At 38.4% G+C, this 7,501-nt stretch overlaps 1 non-coding gene across 1 annotated transcript; it reads left to right on the top strand.

The window, feature by feature from the left end:
- Positions 1–715: 715 nt before the first annotated feature.
- On the top strand, positions 716–823 carry LOC132674022 (U6 spliceosomal RNA). Its single transcript, XR_009608349.1, has one exon. It is a non-coding gene; the product is annotated as a U6 spliceosomal RNA (small nuclear RNA).
- The last annotated feature ends 6,678 nt before the right edge of the window (positions 824–7,501 follow it).

Raw genomic sequence — 7,501 nt, 5'->3', positions numbered from 1 at the left:
TCTTTTAAGGACATCAGTCGTATCAGATTAGGGTCCCACACTTATGATGTCATTTAACTTTAATTATCTCACTAAAGGCCCTATCTCTAAATATAGTCATAATGCGGGCTAGAGCTTTAACATGAATTTTATAGAGACACAATTTAGTCCATAACATATACCAATATTCAGAGCAGCACTAATCATAGACAAAAGGTGGAAACATCTAAATGTCCATTGATAGGTGAAGGGATAATCAAAATGTGATATATACCTACAATGGAATATTATTCAGCCTTCAAGAAGACATATTCTGACACATGCTACAACACGGATGAGGCTTAAGGCTATGACGCTAAGTGAAATAAGTCAGACACAATAGGATACATATATGATTCTACATACATGAGGTACCTAGAATAGTCAAATTCATGGAGACAGAGAGCAGAACAGTAGTTTTCAAAGACTGAGGAGAAGGGGAAATGGGAGTTATTGTTTGATGGGTACTGGATTTCAGTTTGGGATGATGGAAAAGTTGTGGAGGAGGATGATGGTGATGGTGGCACAACAATGTAGATTTACTTAATGCCACTGAACTGTACAATTGAAACAGTTAAATGTAAGTTTTGTGATATGCCCATTTTACTATGATAAAACAAAAATGTAATTTTGACTTCAGTATGTGGCCATAATACTGAGAAACTGGATTTACTCTCCACTTAAAATTGAGAAGCAAGTGTTTGCTTCAGCAGCACAAACACAAAAATTGGAATGATACAGAGAAGATTAGCATGGCCACTTTTGCAGGGATGACACCCAAATTCACGAAGCATTCCATTAAAAAGAAAAATTAAGGGGCACCTGTGTGTCTCAGTCAGTTGAGCATCCAACTCTTGGTTTTGGCTCAGGTCATGATCCCGGGGTCATGGGATCCAGTCCTATCTCAGGTTCCATGCTGAGCATGGAGTCTGCTTGGAATTCTTTCTCTCTCTCCCTCCTCCCTCTGCCCCTTCCCCTGCCCACCCCTCCTCTTTTTCTCTCTAAAATAAAATTAAGAAACAAGACAAAATATGAAGCAATGGTTTTTAGATACCGGACACTCAAAACCTAGGACAATAATCCCTCAGAGAAAAGAAATAGATGAGGTGGCCCTACGATAGCTAGTTTAATGCCTACAGAGTTTCCAGGCTATAGCACAGGGAGGAAAATCCCAAACAGAGCCCAGAAATCTCCCTGAGTTGAGTAGCCAGGGTTATGGATTTGGAGGAACCAAGGTATACAGAATTCACAGGGTAGGGCCAGAGAAGAGAGAGCTGCACAGAGAGAGAGAGCAAGGGCTTCAGAAAACTGTGGTTCCTTTTTAGTCTTCAGGCAAGAACTAACTGGACATATGAATGAAGAATGTACCCAAATAAGGGAAAAGACCCACTGGAAAGGAGCACACAGACAATCATCAGACTTCACACATGGCCTGGAATAATTTATGTTCCCAGCACCCTGAGTGGACCCTGAGTGGACAAATCTTGTGCTACACTGGTCATCGAGAAGAATGCTCATAAGGGTATTGGTATTTGTATGGCCAAACTCAAAACCCTAGTCTAATCATTTAAAAAATCAGGAAATCTAATAAAGGAGCATCCTGTTATAACCTAACCAGTGTCTCTGAAAACCTCAAAGGTCATCAAAAACAAGGAAATTCTAAAAAACTGTCAGCCAAGAGGAGCCTAAGGAGACATGACAAATAAATTTAATTTGATATACTAGGAGGATCCTGAAAAAAAAGTATGTTATGGGAAGGTTAAAGGAATCTGAATAAACTTTAGCTGATAATAATATATCAATATTGTATCAATATTGGTTCATTAATTATAACAAAAATACCATACTAATGTAAGATGTTTATAATAGGGGAAACTGGATGTCAGGTGGGAGTGAGTGCCATGGTTAATATGAGAACTTTTTATACTATTATATTAGTCTTCTATAGTTATAACAAAATACCATAGATTGGGGGCTTAAACCACAGAAACTTATTTTCTCACAGCTCTGGAGGCAGGAAGTCTAAGATCATGGTGCCTTCAGGGTTGGTTTCTAGTGAGATCTCTTTTTGGCTTGTAGACAGTTGCCTTCTTACTGTGTCCTCACTTGGACTTTCCTCTGTGCATGCATGTGGAGAGAGACTGATCTCTGGTGTCTCTTCCTCTTCCTACAAGGACACATGCTATGGCCTCACCCTTACGACATCACTTAACCTTAACTATCTTCCTAAATGCCCTATTTCCAAATACAGTCACATCGGAGTTAGAGCTTCATATGAATTTTGAAGGGACAATTCAGGCCATAACAGAAGAAAGAGATGGGTGGGGTGCCTGGGTGGCTCAGTTGGTTAAGTGTCTGACTATTGATTTTGACTCAGGTCATGATTTCACGGTTCATGAGATCCAGCCCCACATTGGGCTCTGTGCTGACAGCATGGATCCTGCTTGAGATTCTCTTTCTTCCTCTTTATCTGCCCCTCCCCGACTTGTGCTCTCTTCTCTCTCTCTCTCTCTCTCTCTCTCTCTCTCTCTCAAAATAAATAAATAAACTTAAAAAAAGAGACAGAGAAAAAGAGATGGGAGTACAAGACATTTTGAAGAAATAATGGCTGAAAATTTTCCAAATTTAATGAAAATCCTAAACCCATAGATCTAAGAAGCTCAACAAACCCAAGTGTAAGAAACAAGAGAGAAGTACACCAAAGTACACATCTGAATCAACTTGTTCAAAACCAGCAAAAAGAGAAAAATCTTAGAAACTGCCAGAAAAACAAAGATAAGAATGACAGTAAACCAGTAAAGTTCTTGTCTGAAAAAATGCAAACAAGAAGACAATGAAGCAACATGTTTAAAGTACTGACAGAGGGGCTCCTGGGTGGCTCAGTCCATGTCAGGCTCTGTGCTGACAGCATGGAGGCTGCTTGGGATTCTCTCTCTCTCCCTCTCTCTCTGCTCTTCCCTCCCTTGCATGCACATGCACCCTCTCTTTCTCTCTAAAAATAAATAAATTTATAAAAAAAAAGTACTGAAAGAAAACAAAAAACGACCAAAAAGCAAACAAAAAAACCCTGTCATCCTAGAATTTTATACCCAGTGAAAACATCTTTCAAAGCTAAAGGACAAATAAAGATTTCTTCAGGTATACAAAAGCTGAAAAGATTTGCACCAGTGGATCTGTACTATAAGAAATGCTAAAGGACATTCAGGAAGAAGGAAAATTATACCGGTTGAAAATCAGGATTGCACAAAGGAAACAAGACCACCAGTAATGGTAACTCTATGGGAGGATATAAAAGACTGTTTCTGGCTGTTCTTTTTAAACATCTCTTTAAAATATAATTGATTATTTAAAGTAAACATAACAGGTTATGGTAAATAATTACAATAAAAGTGAGTTCAGAGTGATGCTATGGGAATGACCTGAAGCTATGAAATAGCAAGAGATATAGGAATTTTAAATAAATCTGCTTGCTTATTCCGTCAGCTTACCAAAAAAGCCATTTCTAAGCTCTTTCAGCATGAGTTTTATCACAAAGTAAGATGATTACATTTCATCTGATCTTTTTACCACTTCATACCCTTAGTGATCCCTAGGCTCACAGTTCCTCTGGGAATAAAGTCTCTTTTAATAAATAAAAAATAAAGTGTCCTCCCTTTTAATAAAGTCTGTGTGGGAAAACTGGGGCAGCTCAGAGTCCTTTCTTCATTGATTTCAACTCAGTCATTTAAAAACTAAACGTAGGCTTAGTTTCTAGTACAAACATTCTTTCTTTCTTTCTTTCTTTCTTTCTTTCTTTCTTTCTTTCTTTCTTTCATAAATTAAGAAAGGGAGGTAGAAATATCTCTTTAAAAAACTAGAGGCAGACATTTGATCAGGGGGATTGTACATGGCACCGCTAACTACACGCTTTTTCAAGCAACTTGAGGCAATGGAGAGATGGAGGGGAAAATTGGACACAATATTCTGGGTTAAAGATAGGATAGAGGAAGGGTGCCTGGGTGGCTCAGTTGTTAAGCATCTGACTTTGGCTCAGGTCATGATCTCATGGTTTGTGAGTTTGAGACCCATATTGGATAAGCTCGAGCCCTGCTTGGGGTGAGCAGGAGCCCCACTAGGGGTGAGCATGAGTCCCATTTGGGGTAAGCTCAAGTCTCATTTGGGGTGAGCCCCACTTTTCTCTCTCTCTCTCTCTCTCTCTCCCTCTGCCCCTCCTGGGATTCTTTCTCTCTCTGCCCCTTGCTCACTTGTGCCCTCTCTTTCTCAAAAAGATAGAGAGAGGGTCTGGATTTGTAAAATGATCTGTATTTTCCTTATTCCCACATATGTCCTTATTGGAAGCACCACTTTGGATCACTTTTTTATAGCCTTATCTTTTTGTCTTTTTTCCAAGAATGTGGGTCTTACTTCCGCAAGCAGAAGGCTGACTCCTTGATGGTAGGGGCCCCACTCTAAAAGTAGAGCACTCTAAAAGTACTGCTTCATGGTAGGTTTGGCAAAATGAAGAAGGAGAAAAAAAATGCTTCAAATTTATATAAAAATAAATGAGTTAAAAAGTGATTTTCTGTAGGGATCAGCTCTCTGGGTTGGACGAGGTTTGAGAAGAAAGCAGTTACTATTTGGTAGCTGTTTGTTTTTTCCAGCTTTATTGAGGTATTATTCACAAATCAAATTGTAAGATATTTAAAATGTACATCGTCATGACTTCATATATGTATACGTTATGAAAAATGTAACATGCTACTTAATAAAATAAGCAGGTTACAAGATAGTGTACAGTGCAGAAAGAGAAATATTCATCAAACCGAGTGGTGAGATTTTAGATCTTTTCTTCCTTGTTTACTCATGTGTACATTCTACTTTCTTCATAAGATGTATGTTTTATTTACAAAACTAGGAAGAAATTACACAGAGTGTTTTTTTAATTGAATGAAATTCTGGACTCTTATTGAGAATTTGGATGCTCTCAATTCTCACCTGTTTTCAATGGTTCAAGGGTGTTCTTACCTGGGAGAAGTATTGTGAGCACATTCCCTTCATTGGAAGATAAGCTGCTCATCCAATAGCCCAGGCAGCTCTTGAAAATGTGAGGCTAAGGAATGCTTAACAAACCAACAGAGAAGTCTCAGAGAAGTCCCAGGAACATTGGAAACAACCTAATGGTCCAGTGGTATGAGATTTTAAAAGTAAATCATGATACCTCCAGATAATTGGAATATTTGCAGGCATCTATGTTCCTAAGAACATTTAGTAACATGGGAAGATGCTCAAATTTTAACATTAAATTTAAAAATTTATATGCAGCATTATGCTATTTGAAATGAGTATTATATATGTAATTTAATTTCTTAAAGGAAATAGACCCAAATATTAATAAACCTTATCCCTGGGTGATAAAAATATGAATAATTTTGGCTTCTTTACTCCTCTGTTCTCAAAATTTTCTACCATGACTTACTTTTATAATTAGAACACATACAATGTTATTATTATAATTATTTTTAAAGAAGTTGGCTTATAGGGTTGGAGAGTGGTTCATTACATGGGCCTTGAAGCCCATCTATGAATGTAAATCCTGGTTCTGCCAGGCAGGCAAGCCACTGTCCCTTTCTGTGCCTCAATTTCCTTACCTTAAAATAGATATGAAAGATAGCACCTACATTATAGGGTAATTGTAAGACTAAATTAGTTAACTCATAATAAAGTGCTTAACACAATGCCCGGTGTATAGTAAGCACCCTCAGATTAATCTGTTATTATTATTATTATTATTATTATTATTATTATTATTATTATTATTGCAGGTTAAAAGTTCTAGCCTCCTACCTATTTACCCGTTCAGTTATTTCAATAAAGACTATTTTCTGAATATAATCACAGCCCTCCAAGACTCAGCAGGACCTGAAGACACTACTTATTGCAAAAAACCCTAACAATTTTCTTGAGGATCAGGTATTTAGAGCAAACTAGTTAGAGACCAGCCTCTGGCTGCTTTTTCTCTTTCTCGATGGCTTTAATGCTGCAGGTGTGGTCACTGAGTTGCACCTATTTATTCATAGAAGGATAAAGGAGCCCTCTTTGAATTTTTCTTTGGTGGGCTCCAAATTTAGAACTGTATCTCCACTTCTCAGAGTTTGATTCGATCTTGTGATCCAAATTTGAAGAGATTCCATGTCCAACATCACCCAGCTAATAAGGGGCAGATAATAGGATTTGAACTTAGGTCTACCTGGCTCCACACTTCAGCATTTAACTTGTGTCTTATAATACCTTCCAACTAAAAGAAGAAAAGCTTAAAGAAGGCCATTTTATCCATCAAAACCAAAGAGTGGGACATAGAGAAGATCAGTTTGCTTCCCATTTCTTATTTCTAAATGTCATCAACATAAAATAAATCAAGATCCAGCGTGGCATTGGCGCAAAGATCAGTTCCTGACTCTAAAACAGAGCACAGAGCAGAAGAGACCTACTTCCTTCATAAAACGGAGCACGAATTATAAAAAAGGCCCCATGTGCACCATGAATTGGGCTAGAAATCTGTGTCCCAGCATCATTCTCTCAGGGAAATCAATTTTCTCAGTTGAGGCAACAACTCTAGGTGAACCCATAGGAAGGGAGGGGTAACTCGGTGCTCTGAGAGCCTGGAGTTTCCCTAGCTTCTGCAGCACTTATAGTCCATGTTATCAACCCCTATCTGTCTGTTGTCTGTATCCCTGCCTGCTCAGTAGTATCTCTTTGACGTGTTTGATTTCTGCTTTAAAACTAGAATGCCGTCACCTCTGCACCCACTCTCTCAGGACACCTAAACTATTCCCCCCTGTACTGAGCTTACCAGCCCTGGGCCTGTTCCTTCCTGACATTGCTTCTCACACTGTGTATGGTTGTTTTCTGTCCTGTCATACCCCAGCTAACTCTTTGAGGTCAAAGATTACAACTTAACTTTTAGGGTTGATGGGAGAATAAATTGAGATGATGTAGGTAAAGTGATAGATCGTGTCTGGTACATAATAGATGTTCAGGAAATATTCTTCTGCTTTGTTGGTTCTCTCATTTGTAGACCCAGGACTCAGTGCAATTCCTTCAAGGCCATGGTTACTAAACAGATTTTTCTTGAATGAGTGAATGAGTAAATTAACAAATGATTCCACCTCTTGCCTCCAGGGCTGGTGTCACATCTTACACTGATCTATATCCCCTCAATATCCTCTTTTATTTATATCCTCTGAAATATCTGTAACAACACTGGCCACATGGCTGGCTACAGTAAATAATTTGATCGATTTTCTCTTGTTGTAAAGGATATTGATAGATGGACCATTTACCGCTGGGGCAGCTACAGGAAACATGTCCTCTATTGTCTGTTTCATCTTGAATAGAGTGAAATTGCCAGGGGTCTTATAGAAAGAGCTTTCAGTCTCTCTAGTAAAACTTTAGCTTAACTCACTTGCCAAGGGCTGTTTTCTTTTTTCTAAACAGTAAAGAGCCA

Source organism: Panthera onca, chromosome C1, assembly GCF_046562875.1.
Source record: "Panthera onca isolate mPanOnc1 chromosome C1, mPanOnc1 haplotype 2, whole genome shotgun sequence".
Taxonomy (NCBI): domain Eukaryota; kingdom Metazoa; phylum Chordata; class Mammalia; order Carnivora; family Felidae; genus Panthera; species Panthera onca.
Note: the sequence above shows the minus strand (reverse complement) of the source record. Positions and strands in the feature narration are given on the sequence as shown.